An 18,508-nucleotide genomic window follows, 5' to 3' on the forward strand; every position below is an offset into this window, starting at 1 on the left:
CATTGATTTCTCAGGGTTTTCCAGATATAAGAACATATTATCTGCAAATAATGACAGTTTATTTCTTCCTTTCCAATGTGGATGAGTTTTATTTCTTTGTCTTGCCAGATTGCCCTGGGTAGCAGTTCTAGCACAATGTTGAATAACAGTGGTGACAGTGGGCATCCTTGTTTCATTCCTGATCTTAGAGGGAAGGCTTTCAGTCTCTCACCATTGAGTACTATGCTGGCTGTGGGTTTTTCATATATGTGTGTGCTCTTTATCACATTGAGGAAGTTTCCTTCAATTCCTACTTTTCAAGTGTTTTTATCAAAAAGGGATGTTGGATTTTGTCCAATGCTTTTTCAGCATCTATTGAGATGATCATTTGGTTTTCCTCTTTTGATTTGTTAATCTGTTGTAATACATTGATTGATTTTCTTATGTTGAACTATCTTGCATGCCTGGAATGAATCCCACATGGTCATGGTGTATGATTTTTTTAATGTGTCTTTGGATTCAATTTGCAAGTATTTTCTTGAGAATTTTTGCATCTATATTCATTAGGGGGATTGGCCTGTAGTTTCCTTTCTTGTAGCATCTTTGCCTGGTTTTGGTATTAGATTGATGTTACCATCATTAAATGTGTTAGGTAGTGTTCTATTTTCTTCAATGTTTTGAAAGAGTTTAAGTAAGATTGGTGTCAGTTCTTTTTGGAAAGTTTGTTAGAATTCCCCTGGGAAGCCATCTGCCCTTGAGCATTTATTTGTGGGAAGTTTATTGATGACTGATTGGATCTCTTTGCTTGTGATTGGTTGGTTGAGGTCTTCTATTCTTCTCTGGGCAGTGTAGGTTTTTCATATGTTTCCAGGAAATTGTCCATTTCCTCCACATTATCCAGTTTGTTGGCATACAGTTGTTCATAGTTTCCTCTTTTAATTTTTTTTTAATTTCTTCATGATTTACTGTAATGTCACCTTTCTCATTCATTATATTGTTTATATGGGTCTTGTCTCTTTTTGGCTATGTCACTCTATCTAGGAGCTTGTCAATGTTGTGGATCTTCTCAAAGAACCAACTTTTGGTGTTATTTATTCTCTGTTGTTTTAATTTGTTCTCTACATCATTTATTTCTGTTTTAATCCTTGTTATTTCTTCTATTTGGTTTAGGATTGGTCTACTGTTCACTTTATAGCTTCTTCAGTTGCTCCACTAGTTCTTTGATTTTAGCTCTTTGCCTTTATGATGTATGCATTTACTGCTGTAAATTTCACCCTCAGTACCACTTTTGCTGCATCCCATAAATTTTGATGTGTTGTGTTCTCATTTCCATTCATCTCTATATATTTAGCTATTTCTCTTGCTATTTCCTCTTTAACCAACTAATTGCTTAGGAATGTGTTGTTTAATCTCCAGGTATTTGTGAATTTTCTAAGTCTCTGGTTGTCATTGACTTCTAATTGTATTCCATTGTGATAAGAGAATGTGCTTTGAATAATTTCAATTTTTTAAAATTTATTGAAACTTCTTGTATGGCCCAGCATTTGATCTTTTCTGGAGAAAGTTCTGTGAACACTAGAGAAGAATGTGTATACTGGTGATTTGGGATGCAGTGGTCTACATATGTCTGTTAAATCCAATTCATTCATTAGATTGTTTAGGTTTTCAATTTCCTTATTGGTCTTCTGTCTGGTGGATCTATCTATAGGAGAGAGTGATGTGTTGAAGTCTCCCACAATTATTGTGGAAACATCAATTGCTTCCTTTAGTTTTGCCAGTGTTTGTCTCATGTATTTTGTGACACCTTGATTGGGTGCATAAATATTTATGATTGTTATTTCTTCTTGGTGAATTGCCTCTTTTATTAGTATGTAGTGGCCTTCTTTGTCTCTCATAACATCATTGCACTTAATGTCTATTTTATCTGAAATGAATATTGCTACACCTGCTTTCTTTTGGCTGCAGCGTGCATGAAATATTTTTTCCATCCTTTCACTTTCAATTTCTTTGTGTCCCTGTGTCTAAGATGAGTCTCTTGTATGCAACATATTGATGGTTCATATTTTTTTGATCCATTCGGCCAATCTATATCTTTTAATTGGGAAATTTAGTGCATTTACATTCAATGTTATTACTGTGAAGGCATTTCTTGAATCGGCCATCCTATCTTTGGTTTATGTTTGTCAGACACATTTTTTCCCTCTCTCTCTTAATGTTCTTTAACATACCCATACTGAATCTTTTTAGTACTGAACCTTTCTCCATCTCTCTCTCTCCTTTCTTTGTTTTTCTGTCAGTAGGGCTTCTTTTAGCATCTTAAATAGGGCAGTTCTCTTGTTAGCATATTCTCTCAGAATTTGTTTGTGAAAAATTTAAGCTCCCCCTCAAATTTGAAGGAGAGCTTTGCTGGATAAAGAATTCTTGGATGGCAATTTTTCTCTGTCAGAATTTCAAATATGTCATTCCACTGCCTTCTCACCTCCATGGTGGCTGCTGAGTAGACACTCCTAGTCTTATGCTGTTTCCTTTCTAAGTGGTTAATTGCTTTTCTCTTGCTGCTTTCAGAACTTAATCCTTCTCTTCAGTATTTGATAATCTGATCAGAATATGTCTCAGAGTGGGTTTATTTGGATTTATTCTATTTGGAATTCACTAGGCATTTATGATTTGTGTATTTATGTTGTTTAGAAGGTTTGAGAATTTTTCCTCACCAATTTGTTTAAATATTCTTCCTAGGCATTTACCCTTCTCTTCATCTTCTGGAACACCAATGAATCTTATATTTTGACATTTTATATTATCCATCATATCTCTGAGGTCCATTTAGTTTTTTTTTTTTTTATTTTTCCCCCATTCTTTCTTTTGTTCTTTCATTTTCCATTCTGTCATCCTCAAGGTCACTGATTCGCTATTCAGCTTCCTCTAATCTTGTACTATGAGTATCCAGAATCTTTTTAATTTGGTGAACAGTTTCTTTTATTTCCATAAGGTTGTCTATTTTTTTATACTTACTCTTGCAATTTCTTCTTTATGCTCTTCTAGTGTTTTCTTCTTGCCCTTTATATCCTGCACCATGCTATCATTGTTTGTCTTCAGTTCTTTGATTAATTGCTCCAAGCACTGTGTCTCCTCTGATCTTTTGATTTGGGTGTTTGTGTTTGGGTTATCCATATCATCTGGTTTTTTCATATGCTTTAAAATTTTCTGTTGTTTTTGGCCTCTTGGTATTTGCTTAACTTCATAAGGTTATTTTAGCATATGCAAGCTGATTAAAACACTTTTCTCTAATTTGTCAGATCTACAGCTTGGTGGAGTACACTTTAACCAGCACATGGCATCCATGGACCACCTATTCCCCTCGTGCCAGTTCTCCCTAACTTTGTCTTTGTGGTGAGTCGGGGTGTGAGTCTTGTGGGGTCCAATTGGTGCAGCATGTTGTGTGTGTAGTTGGTGCTGCCTGCCCTGAATGTGGGGCAAGTGTCTGAGCTGTTAGGGAGGGAGGGTGGCTTTAATAATGAACTCTCCCAGGTGTTCATGGAGATTTAAAACTATTGCAATACTCTAATCCTTCAGTTCAGTATCACTGCAGTTTGTCTCTGCCACTGACCCACAAGTCCTTGGTATTGGTGAATAGTCCCTGAGACTTGCAAGTGAGTCCCTCTTCCAAGCCATGCCCTCCTAGGGCCTCTGTTGAGGGAAGACTGTGCTACATCTCAAGTGAACGCTGTCACCCTAGGGATGTTCAGGACCACAGGGCTGTGTAGGGGCATTCCCAGCCTGCTGAAAGGATGGCTGAATGGAGCATGTTAATGTCCCCCTTTTCACATAGCTCTGCCTTCCCAACTCTGGCACAATTAGCTGTGGGTGTGCAAAAGGCTGTCATTCATGCTAGATATTGTGGCATGTGCATGTGTTGCTGGAAACACTTCCCATCACACTGGGTTGTTTGCAGCAGCTCTGGGCTGTGGTGCTGGTGCCAGCTAGGAGTGTTAGCAGCCTGCCAGGAAGATGGCTATAAGGGGATGTCCCCATTTTCTGGGGAAGTTATGGTGTTTAGAAAATTTTCTGTTACTAGGCTTATTGCTTTCTCCCTCAGAGCTATCTTAGCTCTGCTCTTGCCTGGGACTAAATTGCAAGTCTTTGGGGCTTTCTGTAATGGGCTTCTTAGAGGAATTGTTTTAGAAAAAGAGAAAAAGATAAAAATAAAAAAAAGAAAAGGAAAAAGAAGGTCCCCCTTGCAGATCTAATGGGCTGTTGAAATGCTAAGAGACAAGGAGTTTAGGACCATTAAGGAACAATCAAAAAAGCAGAGAAAATGGCTGCTCTTCAGACAAGATTCTTCACCCTTCAGATTTGCATATGTGCCTGATTCTGTTTGAGCCCTGCCCTTCTCTGTTTTATGTTCACCGGAACTCCAAAAATTCTGTTTTTATTTTATTTTTATTTTATTTTATTTATTTATTTATTTATTTATTTTTGCTGTTTTTGCTAGCCCTATCTCCTCTCTGCTGGGCTGACTGTTCCCAGGTTCTCTGGTACCTGGTCTCAGTCTATCTATGTTTGGAATTTTTGATCAGGAGTCTGAGTTTTCAATCAAAGCTGCAACTGTAATTCTCCCTCCAGCACAGAAGGCCCCTCTTCCCATGGGATTGAGCCTGGCAGGGAGGGGCATGGTTCCTCTGGCCACAAGAATTTACATATTTCACTGAATTCAGCTGTTCCACACATTCATGAGTGTTGTATGAAGTATGCCCAAAGTGAATTTGCTCTGTCGTGTCCAGTCTACACAGTTCTTGGCTTTCTACCTACTGCCCTGGCGGAGTAACTAAACTTATACCTCACTACTCCACCATCTTGCTCCACCCCTCTCCACTGGGTTCAAAAAAATTGTCTCATTGTGGCTTTGATTTGCATTTCCCTGATGGCTAATGATGTTCAGCATGTTTTCATTTACTTTTGACTATTTGTATATCTTCTTTGGAGAGCTGTCTGTTCATCTTTTGCCAATTTTTAGATAGGTTTGTTTGTCTTTTTTGTTGTTCATTTGAAGGATTTTTAAAATATATTCTGGATATTACACCTTTATTGGATTTGTGGTTTCCAAATATTTTCTCCCTTTGTGTAGGTTGTTATTATACTTTCATGATAAATTTATTTATGTCACACAGTTTTCAATTTTGATGAGGTCTATTGAACTATTTTTTCTCTTGTTGCTTGTGTTTTGGGTAAAAAGTCTGGGAAACCATTGCCTAATACAAGGTCCTAAAGATGCTTACCTAGATTTGGATAGTTCTGGCTCTTATATTGAGTCTTCAATCAATTTCAAGTTGATTTTTGCATAAGGTTTGAGGTAAGTGTCCACCTCCCTTCTTTTGCAAATGTAAACCCAATACTATTTGCTGAAGAGATTATTCTTTACTAATTAAGTGATTTTTGCCACCTTGTCAAAAGTGTAAGGGTTGACTTCTGAGTTCTCTATTCCATTCCATTGGTATATATATATCTGTCCTAATGCTAGTATCCTGATGATTTGATTACTGTGAATTTATAATAAGTTTTAAGATTGGGATGTGTAAGTCCCCTTATTCTTTTTTTTTTTTTTTTTTTTTTTCAAAATGACTTTGGCTATTCTGGGTCATTTAAGCTTCCATATAAATTTGATGATTGGCTTTTACATTTCTGCAAAGAATGTCATTAGAATTTTGATTGTATTGTGTTAAACCTATAAATCACTTAGTATAAGATTGACTTCTTAACCATATTTAGTGTTTCAATCCATGAACATAGAAATTCTTTCCATTTATTTAGATCTTTGATTTCTTTTAGCAGTGTTTCACAGTTTTCTGTTTATAAGTCCTTTGTATATTTGATTACATTTGCTCCTATATATTTGATTTATATACTTGCTGTTGAGAATGTAATTTTTTTCTTGATTTCTTCTGTTTGCTAATTACTCATGTATAGAAACACTGCTAATTTCAGGGGTGTTGGAATCTTGCACCTCACCATTTGTGGAGTTCAATTATTTGCTCTTGGAGCTTTGTTGTGTTTTTCCAGGATTTTTTAAATGTCATCTGTAAATAGGGAAAGTTTTACTTCTCCTTTTCCATTTGGATGCCTTCAACATCTTTTTCTTGACTAATTTCTATGACTAGAACTTTCAGTGCAATGTTGAAGAGCAGCAGTGACAGTTGACATCCTTGTCTTGTTCCTGGGCTAACAGGCAAAGTTTTTAGTCTTTCACCAATAAGTAGGATGCTAACTGTATGTTTTTCATATATATCCTTTATTTTTTTGAGGAAGTTCATTCTATTCCTAGTGTTGAAAGAGTTTTTATCAAGAAAAGGTGCTAGATTTTATCAAATGCTTCTCTACATCAATTGAGAAAATTGTGTTTTTTCTCCTTCATTCTGTTAATGTGATATATTACATTAATTGATTTTCTAATGTTGAAACACCCTTGCATACTAGGAATAAATCTCACTTGATCATGCTGTATAATTCTTTGAAAAAGCTCTTGAGTCAGATTGTTTTTATTTTGTTGAGGAGTTTTGTATCTATATTCATAAAATATATTGCCCTTTCAGTTTTCTTCTTGTGGTATCTTTATCTGTCTCTGGTATGAGGGTTATCTTGGCCTCACTAAATGAGCTTGAGAGTGCTCCCCCCTCTTCAGTGTTTTGGAAGAGTTTGCACAGAATTGAAGTTAGGTCTTGTTGGAATGGTTGGTAAAATATCCCTGTGAAATTATCCAGTCCAGTGCTTTCCTTAGCTTGGAGTTTTATGACAACTGATTTAATCTCTTTACTAGTTATTTGTTTCTTGAGATCTTTTATTTCTTCCTGAGTCAGTATATATAATTTGTGTTTTTCTAAAAATTTGTCTATTTCATCTAGGTTATCTAATTTATTGGTGTATAATTGTTCATACTATGCTCATATTCCATTTTATTTCACTTACTTTGTAGTTATGTTCTCCTGTTTAATTTCTGATTTTTGTTATTTTTCTCCTCTCTTTTTCTTTGCCAGTCTGGGTAAATATCTGTCAATTTTATTGGTCTCCTCAAATAACCAATATTGATTTTGTTTATTCTGTTGTTCTTTGATTTCTATTTTATTTACCTTCTCTCTCATGTTTGTTATTCCTTCCTTCTGCTCATTTTGGGCTTAGTTTTCTCTTCCTTTCTAGTTTTCCAGCTTTAAGTGTAGGTATCGGTGCCAGTTTGAATATATTATGTCCCTCCAAAAGCCATATTCTTTAATGAAATCTTATGGGGCAGTCATATTAATCTTTTTGATTATGGTGTGATCTCTTGATTGAATGTTTTGATGGAGATTTGAGCCCCCCATTCAGGGTAGGTCTTGATTAGTTCACTGGAATACTCAAGAGAATTCCAAGCCCTGACACTTGCTGATGCTTAGAGATTCTTGGAGTTGTGGACAGAAGGAGGTTTGGAGATGCTAAGCTAAGATATGAAATCAGAGTTTGACCCAAATAAGCTAAGAGAGGATCTCAGACATTTAGAGAGAAAGCCACTTGAATCAGTCACTGAGAGCAACACAACCTGGGAGCAAAGGACCAGCAGATGCCAGCAATGTGCCTTCCCAGCTGACAGGTGTTCTGGCCACCATCAGCAATTCTTCAGTAAAGATATCCTCTTGTTGATGCTTTAATTTGGACACTTTTATGGTCTTAGGACTGTAAATTTGTAATCAAATAGACCCCCTTTATAAAAGCTAATCCATTTCTGGTATTTTGCATAATGACAGCTCTAGCAAACTGGAACAGATTTTGGTACCATAGTGGGGTGCTGTTGCTGAGTTTGCAAATATCAAACATGTGGAACAGCTTTTGAAATGGATAAGGGGAAGATTCTGGAAGAATTGTGAGGAGTTTGAAAGAAAAGGCCTGGACTGCTTTGAAGAGACGGTTGGCAGAAATATGGACTCTAAAGATACTTCTGATGAAACCTTAAACAGAAATGAATAGTGTGTCATTGCCAACTGGAGGAAAGGCAGTCCTTGTTTTAAAGTGGCAAAGAATTTGGCAAGAATGGGTCCTGGTGTTGGATGGAAGGCAGAATTTGAAAACAACAAACTGGGAAACTTAGCTGAAGAGCTCTCAAAACTAATAGTTGAAAATGTAGCCTTGCTTTTCCTTGCAGCTTATAGTAAAATGCAGGAGGACAGGGATAAGCTGAGAACTGAACTCTTATGTACAAAGAAACCAGAAATTTATGTTCTGGAAAATTCTGGGCTTCCAGAAAGTGAAACCCCAGGAGATAATGCACTATTGAGGATTTAACAAAACCTGGAAGCAGCCAGCCAATTCAGTACAAGACAGGATTAGAGATGGATTTATCCAGAAAGTATTTGTGGAAAGTCCTATTGTCTGATGATTTTGAACCCTGTGTGCTTCATGCCAAGATAACTTTTTTTTTTTTTTTTGCAAGTTCTGTATACATGGAACCACTGCCAGTCTGGACTAGAGGAGATAGAGAAGCAATAAATTTAAGGAAAAACTTCTTCAAAGACAGAACCATGAAAACTGAGGTCTGGAGTCAAGAAATGTTGGGCAAGGAGATGAGATCAACCCATGCACATAGAAAGGGTGTTTGCCCTGGAGGCAGAGGGCGGGCCTTCACCTCAATGTTCGGGAAGAGTGCTGCTGCCCCTAGGATGTAGAGCATGAGAGAGGGTAGAGCACATTCCCTGGGAATTGGGGTGTGCCTGGATACCACCCCACTTTTTGAAGAGGGGAGAGCCTTTGCCCCAGAGAGGCAGAGTCAGGTGACACCCCAATGCTTGAGGATGGTGGGGGCAATAAGAAGATGGTCTCCCCAATCTGTGGATATGTTGGGGCACGCCCCCCGCCCCATATTTGGAGAGAAAAGGGCTGTCACAATGGCCCATGGAAAGGGTTGGATCTCTGCTCTCTCAAGCTCAAGGAAAAAAGTGTCATTCTATAAATGATTCTCAGACTTTTAAACATAATGGAGGTTACCATCAAGTTTAAGAACTGTTTTGGTACGATGACTCCTGTTTTCCTTTCAGTTTCTCCCTATGACAATCAGAACATTTATCCTATGATTGTTTCTCCTTTGTATACTGAAGGTGGATAACTTGTTCTAAATTTCACAGGTCCACAGCTAGAAGGGAATTTTGCCTTAGGACACATGGCTGTAACTGATTTTGATGAGATCTTGTACTTACCCTTGTTGCTGAAATGATTTAAGCTTTGTGATACTGTGATGGAGTGAATGTATTTTGTATATGGAAAGAACATGTCTTTTTGGGGTCCAGGTGGTGGAATGTGCAAGTTTGGATATATTATGTCCTCCAAAAGCCATATTCTTTAATGCAATTTTGCGGGGGCAGACATATTAATTATTGTGAAAGAAGGGGAACACACTCCATCCTCAGTGTCCATGCAAAAAGAAACTTTTATTCTACTCATTTCTACAGGTCTTTATAGCATACAAGTTAGTCTCCTATGTGACTGCTCTCAGGTACATTTTTTCTAAAGCCATGACATGTATTTACATATCTTTAGTCTTAAGGGACAATTTGTTTGGGGGCTAGACAGGAAACAGCAGGGGCAGGGGGCAGGAGGGAGGAGACAGGAGCACAGAAGGAGCCCAGCAGGAGCTCAGAGATTATTCCCTCATCTAAATTGCAGTCTGCTTTCAGATGTGCAATGCTTTTGGCCTTTCCCTAGCTCCAGTGTCCACCTACAGACATCTGTAGCTTTGGGGAGGCCCTGCTCTATAGTTTATTAAGCCAGGGGGCCTTCCGTGTCTCCACAAATTATTTTGATTAGGGTGTGACCTTTTGATTAAATGTTTCCATGAATATTTGACCCCATCCATTCAAGGTAGGTCTTGATTAGTTTACTGGAGTCCTTTAAAGGGAGCTCAAACAGAGAGCTGAGAGACAGAAAACACCCCAGGACATGCTAAGCCAGGAGACCCAGATGCTGGCAGATGCTTAGAGATCCTTGGCATTGCAGACAGAAGGACTTTTGGAGATGTTAAGCTAAGAGATGGAACCAGAGTTTGACCCAGAGAAGCTAAGAGAGGATGCCCTGTTGCTTAGAGAGAAAGTCACTGGAATCAGAAGCTGAAAACAATGCAACCCAGTAGGAAAGGACCAGCAGACACCACCCATGTGCCTTCTCAGCTGACAGAGGTGTTCCAGACACCATTGGCTGTTCTTCAGTAAACATTGATGCCTTAATTTGGATACTTTTATCATCTTAAGACTGTAAATTTGTAACCAAATAAACTCCCTTTATAAAAGCCAAACAATTTGCATAACAACAGCTCTAGCAAACTGGAACAGTCTCTGATTTGAATGCTTTCTTATTTTTTAAAGCAAGAAGTTAGGCTACAAATTTCCTTCTCAGCACTGCCTTTACTGCATCTCTTACATTTTTGTATGTTGTGTTTTCATTTTTAATTGCCTCAAGATATTTCCTGATCTCCCCCTTTAACCCACTATTACTTTAAGAGTGTTATTTAATTTCCACATTTTTAAGGTTCTCCATTTCTCCATTACTGATTTTTAGCTTCATTCCATGGTAATCAGAAAAGATACACTGTATGATTTCAGTATTTTTAAATTTATTGCGTCTTGCTTTGTGACCTAAGAAATGGTTGATCATGGAGAATGATCCATGTATACTTAAGAATGTTCAATCTGTTGTTGTTTGGTGAAGTATACTATTTATATCTGTTAGTCTAAGTGGGTTTAGATTATCATTCAAGTCTTGTATTTCCTTATTGATCTTCTGACTAGATTTTCTACCCATTACTGAAATTGGCATACTTTAACATCCTACTTAAATGTAGCACCATCTATTTTTCTCTTTAAATCTGTCAGAATTTGCTTCATATAATTTGGGGCTCTGCTGTTAGGTGCATACATATTTATAATTGATACATAATTGTTACAACTTCCTGTTGAATTGACCCCTTTATCAGTATATAATACCATTTTTTGCCCCTGAAATTGTTTTTGACTTGAATTCTGTTTTACCTGATATTAATTTAGCTTCCACAGCTCTCTTTAGGTTACCACTTGCATAACATTTTTTTACTCAACCTTCCACTTCAATCAATTTATGTCTTTTAATTTAAGGTGATTTTCTTACAGATAGCATAGAGTTGGGTCATATATATATATATATGTATGTATTTGTCACTCTCTGCCTTTGACTGGATAGCATAATCTTTTTATATTTAAAATCACTGATGATAATGCAGGAATTTCTTCTGCCATTTTGCCATTTATCTTTTGTAAGTCATACATTTTGTGTCCTTCAATTCCTCTGTTAATTCCTAATTTCATATTTATTTTATTTTGTCTGTTGTACCATAATAAGTGCCTTTTCTTTCCTATCTCAATTTTTGTTTGTTCTATTTTCCTTATGGTTATCTGGTGGCTAAAGTTTATACTAAATATGTAAAAATTGTATTTGTTTTGATACCAATTGGGTTTCAATATCACACACATGTATATTTCTCATACCCCTCTATCCCCCATCTTTTTGTAATTATCACTTATGTCTTTGTACATTGTATATCCCAAACCATTTATTATCTATACTTTTATGCATTTGCATTTTAACACCTATAGGAAATAAGAAATAGAGTTATGTACCAAACAATACAGTACAATAACACTCATATTTATAAGTACCCAAATGGTTACTTTTACCAGAGGTCTTTATTTCTTACTTTGAATCACTGTCTAGTGTCCTTTTCATTTAGTCTGGAGAACTCCCTTTAATATTGCTTGTAGGGCAGGTCTTGTGGTGATGAACTCCCTTGGCTTTCTTTTTTTTTTTTTTTTTTTTTAAATCTGGTGATATCTTAATCTCTCCCTCATTGTTGAGAGAAAGTCTCACCATGTAAACATTCTTGGCTGCCAGTTGTTTTAATTCAGCACTTTAGGAATTCCAACTCACTGCCTTTTTTGCTTCTGCTGAGTAAACACAGGGTTTATTAATGAGGAGAAATGTTTCATAAATACATCACTGAACAATACACTGAGCAAACAGATCCTGTCTATTAATTTGTTCTTTACAGAAATTTATTTAAGTCCCTCCTCAAATCCACAATTTAGCCTCATATTAAGCAACACTTTAAGAATGAAACATCTCTACCCACTTCCCCGCTCAAACTATTGAAAACATTTTTTAAAAGTATGGGAAGGAGAGCAGGAAATGACAGTTCTGATTTTCCTTGTTTTGTAATATTAAAAATATCCTCATCTACCTATTAGATATTAGCTATGTACACTCAACTCAGTGTTGATCAAATGACAGCCATCCCCCCAATGGCTGGTTTTGATTGTAATAGTGCTGGATTCTAATAAATAAACCCTAGGAAGGCAGTCTTGTAAAACTTTAAAATATGGCTCCCCCATTTCTCTAACAGTACTGTTTGTGAACTTTACAGCTGTGAATTATGGTTGTTTTCTCACCTCAACAAACTTTTCCAGCTTAATCCAATCCTGACTCAGGACATAAATTTGTATTCTCAGTGTTATCTAATACCACTCTATTAGAATAATTCTAACTTTAACTATAATGGATCTCAACATTTTTAAGATCATGAATTTGAAATTAGTAGGGAGAGAATTAAATGACATATTTTTGGTAATATTTTGAAGAAAGAATGAGACATTTTTCAGAGCATGTTTCCCACCTGCTTTTTTTCTTTAGCAGAGTCTTCTACCTTCAGTTATAGAAATGAAATGCCCAGTTTGGGAGGTTTTGACTTACTCCATTTTGGCACACTGTGAGGCATCATGTGTTTGAAAAGACACTAATTCAAAATTTAGTTCAACTAACATTCATCAAGAACAGAGCTGACATCTTTCCTGTTGTCTCTCTCTGGCTGTCTACCAGAAACTGTAGGGTAAGCACTGCCCAAAGTATTCTCAAGCTAAATTGTGCATGTCCCTTGAAGCACATAGCAAATGACCCAAAAATGGAAATCACTGCTTCATTTTGAGAATAGTCCCTCAATTTTGTGCTGTCTGCTTACTCTTTTTATAACTCAGCCCAAGCCCATCTTAAAACAAATATGCAAAGTACCGAAGTACCCCCAATTTCATGCTATTTTAAGGTAGTTACAGGTGACTTAGTTTTCTTTTAATAGGAGAAAATTAGGGCAAATTACTAAAGCTGTTTTTATTTGTGTGTGTGTGGGGTTGCCTAAAACTGATCTGCAATGGCTGATATAAAATTTATTCAACCACACTGTTTAGACATTAGTCTCTGCTGCATAGAAGTACAAAACTCAAACAGCACCCAGACAAGATGCAGGAGAGAAAAACATGACTCTGAGCATAGGTGAGTGGGTGCACCAGGCATGTTGCCTTCTGGCCTGTATTTCATTGTAACTGCTTACATATCAAATCACTTTGCCAGAACACAAAATGAACTTGTGGTTTAGCAGCCTAAAATGTGAATGTACTAAGAGGTGGAAGGACAGGACTATATCATGCGTTCAGAACTCCATCAGAGACTGAATAATGAAATCAGGGTTAGATATAAATCAAAATCTTAAGGTTCCTCATGGTAACCTCCTTAATTTCAAGGCCCAGAAGGATTAAAATCTTTGTTTCCAGTCCTTTGCATGGCACAAATCACAAGCTAAGTACAGCCACCAACAGGATGTGCACTATATCTGTAGGAGTGAACTGGCTTTTCTCAGAAGAAAGGACCAGACAGGGTTGTCAATGTCTTTGGAGAAGCAGCTTCACTGTCCAAATGCCTTAAAAGCAGAACTAGAAATTCAGTTCAGAAGAGAAATGAATGACCGAGGACAAAGGCAGCCTGACTCTTGCTCAAGGTATTATTTCAGTTTCCTTTGCTAGTTAAGAAAGGATTTACTTGCTTTGGGCAAAAAGAAAAAAAACCTCCATAAGAGAATCATGCTTGGGATGTACAATATTTTCTTTTGAAACAATTATTTGGGAAATTTGGACACAACTGTGAGAATGCAGATTTTACTTAGGTACAAAGCCATCTTTGATTTTTACACACCTGAAGAACCTAAATTCAGGGGAATCTGTTTTCACTAATGATCTCAGTATATGATTCAACCATCTCCCTGGTTCTGTAGATCAAGTGATCCCTTTCTTTTCTTTCCTTCTCTAAGACTCATCAAAGCATGACTAGCCAATTGCTTAAAAGCCCAAATGCTTTCTCTGCTTTTGCCCTCCTCTCCAATGCTTTCCTAAAACCATGTCCCCTTCAACACAGAGTGCTATTTTTGCAAAATAGAATGCAAGGTTTTATTTGATACCACTCCTTACAAGGCAGTAAGCATTCCAATTTGACTAGCCCTGGTGAAAAATGACACAAGAGATTGTAAAGTGTTTTCAGGAAATCCACACATGTGGAGAAAGGACTGTAAGGTTTAACTCTAAACACTCCAGGAAGAATGCCAGCATTAACCTATCCAATGCCACTTCTCTGCTTGTCCTTTGGCATGAGAAATTAAGACTAACCATGATGCCCATTTCTAGAATGTAAAGATGATGCCAAGGAAGTCCAAAGGTGATTCAGCAGGAACAGCTTTGTCATCTTATGCTTGTAGACTTTGCTTTAGTTTCTGCTGTAGAAAACACCAAAGACATCTAAGGCCACCCTGTCCCCTATCACCAGAACTTGCAGCTGGCCATTTCAAACCATCTGTTACCACTTAGAATTGATTGTGCTGTTTTTCAATCTTTCTAAAAACAAGTTTCACATATTCTGTGTTGAAAATTACAAGTGGCAGAGAGGCATCCTGTCTTCCTCCAGCACAGAGTCCACCCCAAACTGGTGAGTGCACTGCTCCATGCTGACTGGGATGCTCAGGAGCTGTGGGTCCATGGGGTCCAGATGAAGCCCAGAGATCACTGGGGTGATGGGGTCATGGGCCATGGCAGATTTTAAGGCAGACTTCAGCACACTGTTCTTTAGATAGTTTACTCTTTTGCAAGTAGTAACCTGAATGATATAGAACTGACAGAGAGGGGCAAGAATGTTTCTCTTGTCCAGTAAGGGTTCCCAAAGCTTTTGGCATTATCAAGGAAAATAAGCATACTAGCACCTTCATTACCTTGAAAGTTCTTGTAGTGATGGTGGTCCACATTACTAATCAGATAATCAAACTAAACTGTGTTGATGATATCCAGGAGGCCTAGGCTAGGGTCATAAAGAGACATTTTCTTCACAGCCTTGCAGAAGCTCTCATCATACTCCCACCTGGACAATTTGCCCTCTCTGCAAGTTCTGCCCCATGGGCATCAGTGTTTCTGCAGAGGCCACACATCTGGAAGCCAGAGTGTGACAGATCTATCCACTATGCCTCCATCAGCACAAGCTGGCTCTGTTTCTTGGCAGTAATAACACTTTCCATAGAAGCAAATATTGTTTCCTACAGTTAAGTAGGTGCTCAACAGCTGCTCCCTAACAACAGGCTTGATCTCTGTCCACAGTTTAACAAATCTGCCAATCACCAAGGTGTCTCAGCAGAAGCCCAGAATCCTGTCCAAATGAAAGGCTGCTACCTCTGCATTATGTCTCTCATAACTGGCATATGGTTCCCCTTCTACCACATAGTCTCAGCTATACTGCTTAGGTTTGAAGACAGTTTTCTGACCTCTGTTGAGTATCAGTAAGGCTTTCAGTTGTGTCCCTTTATAACCCACATCAGCTTTAATGATTTTCTTCATGGTCATGTATCATGGCATGCATGATTGCCCCCATTTCTGGTGTCTCTTCAGGGTACACTTCCTGGGGAACCACCTATTGGGCTGCAATCTCCCAGGAAGCCCACAAGGCACAGTCCAGATTCAGCCACACAGATCCCAGCTTTCATTCAATGAAAATTTCTCTGGTCCTTTTGGTTGGCAGCTGATGTATCTAAATTAACAATCAGAAAAACTTTGGTGAAGATAAAGATGACAAGGATAATTGCTGACATCATGATTCACTGCTTTAGCTTCATGTTGATCTCTTTTCCTTTTCCCCTGACTCAATCTCTCACTTATCAAGGAGAGCAGGTGGTGATGTTAGCAAGGAGATTCCATGATCATACACACTGGCCCATGTCTTCTCAGTAGCACCTCCTGCAGTTCCTGCCAGGCCATAAGCTCACTCCATGGCCACTGCACTGTGCAGTGTGGCATGGCCCCCAGGGACCCCCATCACCTCCACCACTGCTGGGAGGGGGCAACTGCCCACTGTGCTCACTGCCCCCATCCACTGCTGCCACTGCAGCTCCTGCCCACACCTGGCCCAGTTGTTCCTCGGCCACCTCTCCCAGTGCTGAGACACAGCCACACATCACACCAGATTTTGACCTGCAAAGCAAGGGCACAGAAACTCCACAGTTTCCATCACAATAGTTCAGATTCAGCCTGTGCTAAGAGACAAAAGAGCTTCTGAGGACAATGAAGTCGCAGAACAGTGCCAACAGCTGGACAGACAAGAAAGGTCAAGGGAAATGAAGGGCTTTTAAAAGACTCTCCACACCATATCTTAGGACCACTGGAGCTGGTTACATTCCATGGAATCCAGGCCCTGTTTTGGCTGAGAAATCCAAATAGCCCAACAGTCAAATTAGTGCCCTAAAACAGACCAAGGTCTTGCTGTCCTGTGAAAAACAGAGCACCTCTGTGGGTAAGCAGACTTGTTTCACCACACAGAGAAATATTTCTGTGGTGCCCAGTGCCTACCCCTCCTGAGGAAGGTTGCTGAAGGCATTGGTTTTGAGGGGATACTGAGGACCCACCAAACCTGACAACTGCCAAGAAATACAGATGATCAGATATGGAACAAAACTGTTCAACAAGATAACCCTAGGAAAACAGAAAATGATCTTCAGAATAAACTAATTAAGAAAATCAGATGCTTAGATTCCAGCAAAAAATTAAGATTCATACAAGGAAGCATGAAGATATGACCCAGTCAAAGGAACAAACTAACATCTCAGCTGAGATACAGGAGTTGAAATAACTAATTAAAGGTATTCAAACAGGTCTTCTAAATCAAATCAGTGAACTGGAAGAAAATATGGAAAAAGAGATGAAGGATATAAAGAAGACACAGGATATCCATACAGAAGAATTTGAAAACTTGAAAAATAAATGACAGAACTTAAGGGAATGAAAGGTAAAACAGAAGACATGAAAAACAAAATGGAAACATATAATAGTTCACTAATACTTTCTCAACTCTCTTTTCAAATCTGCTGTTGTATGTTTCCATTTTGTTTTTCACTTCTTCTGTTTTGCCTTTCATTCCATGTCAGGATATTCAAAACCTTACACACAAAACAGATAGGTTTAATTGTTAAAAAAAAAAAAAAAGTCCAACATCAAAGCAAGTTGTTGTTCATGGGGTAGTGTATGGAAATCCTCTATTTTAAGCATGGTTGTTTTGTAAACACACTTCTTTAATAAAAATAAATGAAGAAAAACAGATAGGGAAAAAATGAAAAAAAATATGAGCAGGGTCTTAGGGAAATGATTGACAACATTAAATGCATGAATATATTTGTCATGAGTGTCCCAGAAGGAGAACAGAAGGGAAAAGGGGCAGAAAGAATAATGGAGGAAATAATCAATGAAAATTGTCTGACTCTTAGGAAAGACATAAAATTACAGGTCCAAGAAGTACAGCATACCTCCAAAAGAATAGATCTAGATAGACCTACTCCAAGACACTTGCTAATCAGATTGTCAAATGTCAAAGATAAAGAGAGAATTCTGAAAGCAGCAAGAGAAAAGCAATCCGTCACACACAAGGGAAGTTCCATAAGACAAAGTGCAGATCTCTCAGCAGAAACCATGGAGGCAAGAAGGCAATGGTATGATATATTTAAGATACTGAAAGAGAACTACTGTTAACTAAAAATCCTATATCCAGCAAAACTTTCCTTCAAAACTGAGGGCAAGTTTAAAATATTTACAGAAAACCAGACACTGACAGATTTTGTGAACAAGAGACCTGCTATTCAAGAGATAATAAGGGGAATACTACAGGCAGATAGGAAAATACTAGAGAGACAGTTTTAGAGAGTAGTGTAGAACTGAAGATTAGCAGTAAGGTCACTAAAAGGGCAAAAAGAAAGAAAAAATAAAATATGAAATATGAAATTAAAAATATGGTTGAAGAAAGTACTGCCTTTACACTAATCACATTGAGTCAATGAATTAAAATCCCAATCAAAGAAAATCAGAAGAAAAGACAAAATAAAATGATCCATAATATACTGCTGGAAATAGACCCGCTTAAGACACAAGGACTAAAACAGATTGAAATTGAAAGGTTGGAAAAGATGTTTCATGTAAACAATCAGAAAAGAGTGTGGGAAGCTATACTAATATGAGACAAATTAGAATTCAGATTTAAAACATCTGAAAGAGACAAAGAAGGACACTATGTAGTAATAAGGGGACAATCCATCAAAAAGACATAACATTCATAAATATACATGCACCAAGCCAGATTCCAAAAATACATG

General features: G+C 37.8%; 1 pseudogene; it reads right to left on the reverse strand.

Moving 5' to 3' along the window:
• Positions 1–14,760: 14,760 nt before the first annotated feature.
• LOC119528648 lies at positions 14,761–15,988 on the reverse strand (annotated as a pseudogene).
• Between the last annotated feature and the right edge of the window lie 2,520 nt (positions 15,989–18,508).

Source organism: Choloepus didactylus, chromosome 3 (assembly GCF_015220235.1).
Source record: "Choloepus didactylus isolate mChoDid1 chromosome 3, mChoDid1.pri, whole genome shotgun sequence".
In the NCBI taxonomy this organism is placed as follows: domain Eukaryota; kingdom Metazoa; phylum Chordata; class Mammalia; order Pilosa; family Megalonychidae; genus Choloepus; species Choloepus didactylus.